Source organism: Humulus lupulus, chromosome 1, assembly GCF_963169125.1.
Source record: "Humulus lupulus chromosome 1, drHumLupu1.1, whole genome shotgun sequence".
NCBI lineage: Eukaryota > Viridiplantae > Streptophyta > Magnoliopsida > Rosales > Cannabaceae > Humulus > Humulus lupulus.
The window spans coordinates 239,058,302-239,067,124 of record NC_084793.1 but is presented as its reverse complement, the minus strand read 5'-3'; positions in this window follow the sequence as shown (position 1 = coordinate 239,067,124).

Here is an 8,823-nt window from a genome sequence, read left to right as displayed (position 1 = left end):
TCATCTTATAAGATGTTCTTCCAATAATAATTATATAACCCTCTCTCTCTGATTTAACATCAGTCTGAGAGTAATAAACCACACTGAATTCCATCTATATTCTCATTACCTTCATAACCCTTCCAAAACTTGGAAGTCGCAGTAGAGTCTTCATCTGATAAGACAGACCCCGAGTTTCCACGAAGGCACTCTATCCCTCTCACAAGGAGATCTGAATATTAATTAGTTACATTACTTATCCTTTCTGTCAGAAGTGAACTCACCCCAAATACTAGTCTATAGTGACCCAATGCCAACTTACACTGACCCACTAACCTGGGCAATCCCACCGCGAAACCCATCACGGTGCTTTCCTTATTTTCATTATAACACACTCAAAGCCTGCAGTGGCCTTGCTGAATCCTGATACTCTATCTTGACTTGTTAACAGGCTAAGAACTTTACCACGCATCCATTACTTCCCTCTCCATCTCAGGCCATCACTACAAAGCTTTCATATCTTGTTATATTTCCAGGATGCACACTATACCACTCTTAGCTAATCCAGCTAAGACATCCTCCTCAATATTTTCTATCTGTGGTTCACTTAACCATGTCTCCTGTTTATCTTCCTTGAGATGTTAATCTCAAACATAAATCTAGCCACTTGGCCCACCAGAAACTCTACTCTAGTTCTGGTCAGATCTTTTAATCAACATGTTGCATAGGCAATCACTTCTCTCTGTTGTTGAGGTGTCACAACAACCTCCAAACTAATTATGATCTATAAGAAGATTCAGAATTAGTTCCTAAGGCACCTGAAATACCTTTACCACCTAAGGAAACTCTTGCCCCTAAGGCGTTCCTTAACCTTGGAAAATCTTCGCAGAGAAAATACCACAATATCATCGTCCAAGATGATCACAAATCCCATTCAAATAAACCTTTGAATGCTCTGTTCATCTGATTCACGAACACTTGGCATTAGACCAATTCTCAAGACATATTCAGCACTCTCAGTGCTCTAATCTAATACAAATACAATCCTTTATATAACTTCTTCTCTGATCTCTAACTGGTCCTAACCAGATCCAAGATCCACCTTAAAGAATTCCATCTTACACAATAACTGAACCTTTAATTCTTACAACTCAGCTAAGCCATTCAAAATAATGCTTACATCTAATTCCATCCCTGGCACTGATCCAATCTGTCCTGACCCCATTGGCACAAACTAAATGGTATCCACCACACTAGCCAAGAGTTCCATGCCTCTCCCTGCATTGGAATTCTAGCTCTCAATACAGATATCATAAGCATACAGAACCATGCACCATGCCAACCATCACAAGGCTTTCCACTCTCAAGCCTAGGAGTTACTATACTTTCCTTGCCATTTAAGATTGCTCTATAATTACTTAACCAATCCATACCCTGGATCAAACCAAAGCCTACTGTTTACCGAGTTTTTCGGAAACGAATAACTAACAGAATAATAAAAAGATAGGAACTGTAGAAATGCTGAAATGTAACTAAACAAACAGTGTTTTTACGTGGTTCAGGCGTTAACGAGCCCTAGTCCACGAGTCGATGTTATTATACTTGGAAAAGGTTACAGTAAGATGGCTGGTGCACAAGAACTTCACACACTCACAGTGTTTCTCTCGGGTTCTCTTGAAGAAGATGAAGCTAGAGAGATTTTAGTAGAGTTTTTTGCTATATGATTTGTTCCTTCTTCTTCTTGTAAAAGGAAGGGGTCTTTATAGCTAGGGTTTCGGATTAGGGTTTTTCTCTACGTACATGAGTCTTAATTACACCAGCCATAAATAGGGGATACAATTACTGTAGTAGCATGGCTACCAGACTCTATGTGGGTATATTAACGTGAAAGTATGGGGAACACACAAAGTCAGCCGTCTTTTCCAAGTTGTCAGCGGAACAGTAGGCGAAAAGGTACCCTTAGGCGTGCTGGGATGTGTGCGGCTTTGACCTGACGGGCGTGTCAGGCGGGATCCTGTGTCAGACGGATATCATTCCAAATATGCCTTCTCCCGGACTCGACCGTTCGGTTTTGTTCTGTGCGAGGCACGGAACTGTTTCTGCGGAGACCACTCGAAGAGCCTCTCCTGGAAGGGGCCTCCCCGAGGGGTATCCTTCGGGAGTCCGGGAGAGTCGACGAGTTTCCGTGTTGTGCTTGCTTGGAAGAGTAATCCGGATACTAAACAGGAGAGGCGAAGCCTTTCTGTCCATCCGCGAGCTCTGGTCACCCTCCGTGAAAGACATCGATAATTCTGCTTCCCCGAGGTCATCAATCTAAACGCTATCCGGAAATCTGGATAACACCTACCATAACCAATTTTATCCAAGTCACTAATGAGTCCTTCCACAATAATTCACCTGATCACTTAAATTACCAATACAACGTCACTTTTCATCATAACATAACCATATGACCTGTATATCAACTTTACACCTATCCATATACATCGAATAAAGGAACAGAATGAAACAAAAAACCAATCAGTATAATTTAGGAATCAGAACTAGAAAACTGACCTGCCACCCCTGAAGAACTAGTCTCAGTCTCTGACTGCCCCGGAATAGACACTCGAGTTGGAATCGAGCTGTCTATCCCCTTTTGCTCATCCTTTCTCCGCATTGGGCAATCCTTCTTACGATATCCAAACATATTACATGAGAAACATGCCCTTGCTCGACATTCTCCTAGATGATGCCTTTTGCACCGAGCGCATATTGGATATGTCTTCCGACTTTCCTTTCTACTTGCTCCAATAAATGGAGATACCACTATCTGAGCTCCATGCTTTGCAGCACTCTGCTACCCAATCTGATGTCCTGCGCTCTCAACAGCAAGAGCCTTCCCTACCACCTGAGCATAGGTAGAGACTTCATGCACTGGGGCAACCCTAATGCCCTGAACTATTATGGGATTCAACCCCTGAATAAACTTTTCCTTTCGAGCTACATCTGTGGGTACCATGTCAAAAGAAAACTTTGCCAACCCATCAAATTTATTAACATACTCGACTACTGTTGCCTCTCCTTGAACGAGATTCAGAAACTCATTCATCTTAGCAGTCTTGGCTACATCACAATAATACTTCTCATTAAACAGCTTCCTGAATTCCTTCCAGTCCATCATAGCTGTGTCTCGTGTCTGGGATACTACCTCCCACCATGTCTGGGCATCATCCCACAATACATATGTCGCACAGATTACCCTATCATGACCCACCAGCCCCATACTGTCAAGAATGGAACAGATCATGCCCACTGTTGTTCAGCTCTAAATGGATCAAGGCATCCCTCGAAGACTGGAGGGTAATATTCCTGGAATCTTCCATAAAGAAATTCCCATCTATTCTCAACCCTAGGTGAGCCAAAACTGATGCCACTCCTGGCATAGCAAAGGAAAAGGTGCTTCCCAACAAATTTTGCTGTTGCTTCAAACACCTAATCTCTTCCTCGTGCCTCTGCAATCTTGATTGCATATCTATAAGCATCTGCTGAAAATTCATAGGTGTAGATGAAGAACTGATACCCTGGCTGTAATTCCCAGCCTCATTATAACCACCACCAGGCCTCATTATCTGCCTTGACTATATGCCCGCTAATTGAATCTGCAGTTAATAACTTGACCCATTAAATCGAGAGCTTTCCCTCATGGAATAAATCTTACCACACCACAATCACAAAACACTTGCAGTGCTAAAAAACATGCCCATGGCATTCATATATCAATCATAATCCCTGCTCTTCCAACACTCATACCATGCCTCCACTCTCGCATGCAAATATCACAGCTATATATTCATGCAGCAGGTAATCATATGATCACAATCATATATATATATATTCACAGAGCATATAATCATATAGTCAAGAGCCATGCTCTATCAGAATCTCATGCTCCCTAATACAATGTGTAGGTAAAGCATTTACATTCTATTTAAGCAATTAAGCACATAACTATGGAAATAGTTACCATTCCCTGAGTGAAGCTATTTTCAGTGACGAGTGTACATGCCCAGCTTGTCTTCAGGAACCATAAACTTTGACTCGCTCTAATACCAAAGTTGTAATGCCCCAAACTCCAGAGACCGTTACAGTGTGCCTTGTAACCAGTGCTAAACTCGCTAATCGAGTCATTTGGCCAAAATCGTGTAACTAAGTATGATTAGCGGTTTAAGGATTAAATTTTTTGGTTAAGATATAACGTTTCATTAGAACGTTTACTATATACATTGGGATCCCACAAATATAATTTCAGAGTCTACTATAAGGAAATATTTACAACAGGCCGTTCTAAGCGGCAAAACATGATTTAACCCTAGTTCCTCTTTCAACCCTCGGCCGTGGCAGTCGAGGAGCCGCATATGTACACGTCGTCACTTAAGCTCTCCAACTCAAGGATGGTCCAGCTTTCTTTTGCCTTTACCTGCACCACATAGCACCCGTGAGCCGAAGCCCAGCAAGAAAACTCAATATGCACATGAACAGTAATAATATGTCATCAAATCATAAGGCACACGCCTAGCAGATATAGCCCTAGCCAAGCAGGCAAGAAAAACCACGTAGCAATGGGTATCCAGGATAAAGAATCCTACCCTCCTGAATGGACGACTATCAAGTCAGTCTCAATCAGATAAGTGATTTAACACTGGTGGTTCCGGTAACCATATCGGACTGATAGCCCTGGATAAAAGATAGATGACTGATAAGTCCATCTCGGTCAGATGACTGATAAGTCTATCCTGGTCAGATGACTGATAAGTCCATCTTGGTCAGATGATTTAAAAGTCCATCCCGGTCAGATGACTGATAAGTCCATCTCGGTCAGATGACTGATAAGTCCATCTCGATCAGATGACTGATAAGTCCATCTTGATTAGATGACTAATAAGTCCATCTCAGAGGTCCCATACCCTCCTAGCCATGTGACAAGTAGTCACCTAGGCCCTGGCTCTAGTAACTAGTCTTAGACTAGGCAAGCGCTTATAATTTTCATCGACCTTGAGGTCGGTCCAGCATTAATACCCCATATGAGTCATTCAACGCTGATATCGATTAGATCTAATCTTCATTTGGCTCGGCATTCATGACGCTATGCCATTTCTGACACTTAGGTCAGTAAAACACGACTAGTGTTCAACCCATTATGAACTTGACTAGTAAATTACAGCTTCACAGATGGATCTGACACCATTGCCAATTCTGACTAATAAGTCAGTGCCATACATAAGTAAGCCATGCCACCAAACATATATCATATGTCAAATAACCGAATACAGGGCATTCAGCATGCTTACTCAATAATTACTAGCACAACTAGGATCATGCATAAACACAGAAACTCAAGCTCTGAACAGTATCGTACTCAGTATACAAAGCATATCCTAGTCACATGTTTCTCGTGCATTACATTTAAGAATCCAACATGCCTCACAAATCGCCATGCATGTCACATATACACAGGGTGCAGTTTTCTTACCTCCGGTTCGAGCGAGAATTAGAACAAGAACGACCCCTGAGAACGATCGATCCTTAATCCTTTAGCGGTCACCTAGTCATAACAAAATACAATCTCCGATTAATGAAAATCATCAAAGATAGGGTCTTGACCTAAACCCCACTCTCAGGACCTCGAAACATACCCACTCGGTGAGTAGATTCGATCCCGAGCCTTAAGGATTGAAACCTCGAGCCAAAAACCCCTTAAAACACCCAAAACATGGTTCTGAAGAAACAGGGTAGCGCTACAGTGATACTCAATAGCGCCCCAGCGCTATACTCAGAACCAAACTGCCCTAACTAAAGCCCTGTGTAGTGCTATAGCGCCCTTTAATGGGCGCTGTAGCGCTACCCCCAGACTGAGCCACCCCTGAAACCTTCTTCTTCGACTCCTTCAATTCTAACTCGATTCCAATGCTTCCAAATCCCATTCTTGGTGCCAAATGAACCCAAAAAACATCCTCACATACCCCAAGCATCGCAACCCCATGAACCCTAGCCAAAACTCCAACCAATTCCCCACTTTCCAACCCAAAAACCAGCTGGAACTTAACTAAGAAAACAGAGCAAAGGCAAGATTTATAATGGCTAAAAACTCACCTCAATCTCAGCAACACTCCTTCTTCAATGGTGGAGCATAACCCTAGCTTATCCCAGCTTAGATCCTTGGCCTAAAAAAGAAGCTTGAAAATTTAGAGAGAAATGAGGGAGAAAACCTATCGGGAGAGAAGGAGAAAAGAGACTCTGTTTTTGTTACTCTTCTACAACCTTAATGGCTGATATATATCCTTTGGGGGGAAAAGACCTAAATGCCCTCAAGTCTAAAATAAAACCTTAATGGCCACCAAGGGCAAAACCGTCCTTCCACACCTATTTCATTAATCATAATTAACGCTCTCCAATTCCCGCTATTCTCAATTTTCTCACATACTAATAATCCATATCCCATTACCCTTTAATTCTCGGTAATTCTCTAATCATTAAAATCACCCCGAGACTGACCTCGAGCCTCGAACTTAAACCTGTTATGACTAGACCGAACACTTACATTTCATGATCGTCTCATGTCGAAAGGCTCGAACAAATCCACATATAATGTGGTACCAATCATAACTCACCCACATGCACGAAAATACACAATTATGTCCTCAACGGGTCAAATTACCAAAATGCCCTTATAATTATAAATACACCCATATGAATGCAATTATCGTCATATTATAATATAATTCACATAAACATGCATATGATCATTAAATAACATCATTATTCAATTATGGCCTTCCCGGCCACCTGATCAAGGTCTTAACCCTTATTAGGAAATTCGAGGCATTACAGCGGTTACTCAAAAAGTGATATTTTTGGGAAACGTGCAATTTGAAAACCCTAATCTTGTGCCCAGTTTCTTGGTGTACACGATATGTCATTCGAAATTCAAAAACTTAGTAAAAGAACCATATTTGGGTCTATTACACAAAATTTGGGTTTGGAACCCATGTTATTAGAACGTAAGAATAATAGCTATCAGCTAAACACTCTAGTGTGCAAAACTAGTAAGTGAACCAATGGTGCAACAATATAAACGTGCATAAAAACAATGCATGCACACGGGCATATGAAACTAAGAGCTTAAAATTACACAATGTAGTCGGCGAAAACAGAGAAATTGATGACCAAATAAGTGGTTGCAAAGATGATCTCACGGAGTTGAAGAGGCTAACGTTGTTTTGTCTTCTTGCCTTGGAGAACATGCAAGGGCTAGGCAAAGAAACTTCTGGTTTTTCTCCTTTTCTCTTTCCGAAAGTTTGAAGACGAAAATAAAATGGGGAAGATGATGGGAGTGTATTTATAGACTCCTGGGAATGTTACAAGTCGAACTAATCTTGGCCAGTGGCCAGATTTCGTATCCGATCCAACGGTCAGGGACCGATGAAATGATAGTACCATAAAGTTGGCAGGCGAATGAACGTGGGTAGGGTTCCAAGGCACTTAAGTACTTTGATTGGTCAATGCCCGACTAACGCGTGTCCGCACTCAAGTGTATTTGATGGTATAGTTCCTAAGAGGAGCAGTTCAAAAGTTTCCTTCTCATAGGATTCGAACTAATACTTTTGAGGGGGCAAAATGTTACACCCAGATTTCGAGATAAGAGGTTATGACCCCGAAAGTTGGGCTCGTCAAGTGTGAGCTCGAAATGTATGAAAACATTGTATGGTCCAGTTGTAAAATCTCTGAAGTAAAATAACGACCTCGAAGATGTGTAACCTCTGGATACTTTCTGAGTTCAAAATGACACAACACTGGGATATATCTATTACCGATTGCCTTCAGATAAAACAGTCCAAGCTTGGGAAGTGCAAGCTCGGGTGTGATAGCTTGACAGAATCTATCTACTCCGAGCATGTCCTGAAGTTGGGTGACAAGTTCGTAACGGTTCTGTAAGTCTTGACAGTCGCAATGCCGATTGCTGATCTCGAAGACCTGATGAGTAACCTGGGATAGCATATTACGTGTGAACATATTTATTGTTGTGTAATCCAAATATTTAAGGGATACCATTTAATCTGTTATTTGTTTCCGATCTTTATGGGACGTTTCCATGTATATTGGAGATATTGCATTTAATGTCATTATTTGAATTGATGTACATAATATCTTCCCGAAATATGTGGGAATGAACTCTGTAACCTTCCCTATAAATAGAGAAGGAATCACCACTTGTAAAGGATCGATTTCTGATTTCTTGAGAGAAAGCTCTGGGTAATTCATCTCTGAAGAATTTCCAAAAAACTCTAAGTCTTAATAACATAGACTTGTGGACTAGGCAGAATTAACTGCTGAACCACGTAAAAATTCTCCTGTTTCTCTCCATCATTCATTCACTCCTTTGTTTAATTGTTTAATCGCTCTACAATTTAAGTTGACGAAAAATGGCGTCAACAGTTTGGTGCTTTCGTTGAGAGAATTAGGCAGTACGTGTGTGAGTCTAGTAAAAAAAGCCTCCCTGAATCAGCTATGGCCGCGAATGATCCCAATGTTCTTGAGGAGGAAATTTTAGATGAAGCTGAATACCCCTGACGTGCTGGAAAGCAGCCCATGATGAATTCGGACCTTGATGAGAGGAGTGGGTCCTCTGACTCTCGAGGACCACCAGCACCACCGGTCCCCAGGGACGACGAGGACATGTACTATAATCCAAAATGATATGTCCTAATAGTGGAACTCAAAAATCGTCAATTGTGAAAGCAGTTGGTAGAAGCCAAGAAACGCAATGAGGAGTTAGCCAGACTGGCTACCGAGGGCCAGGCGGCT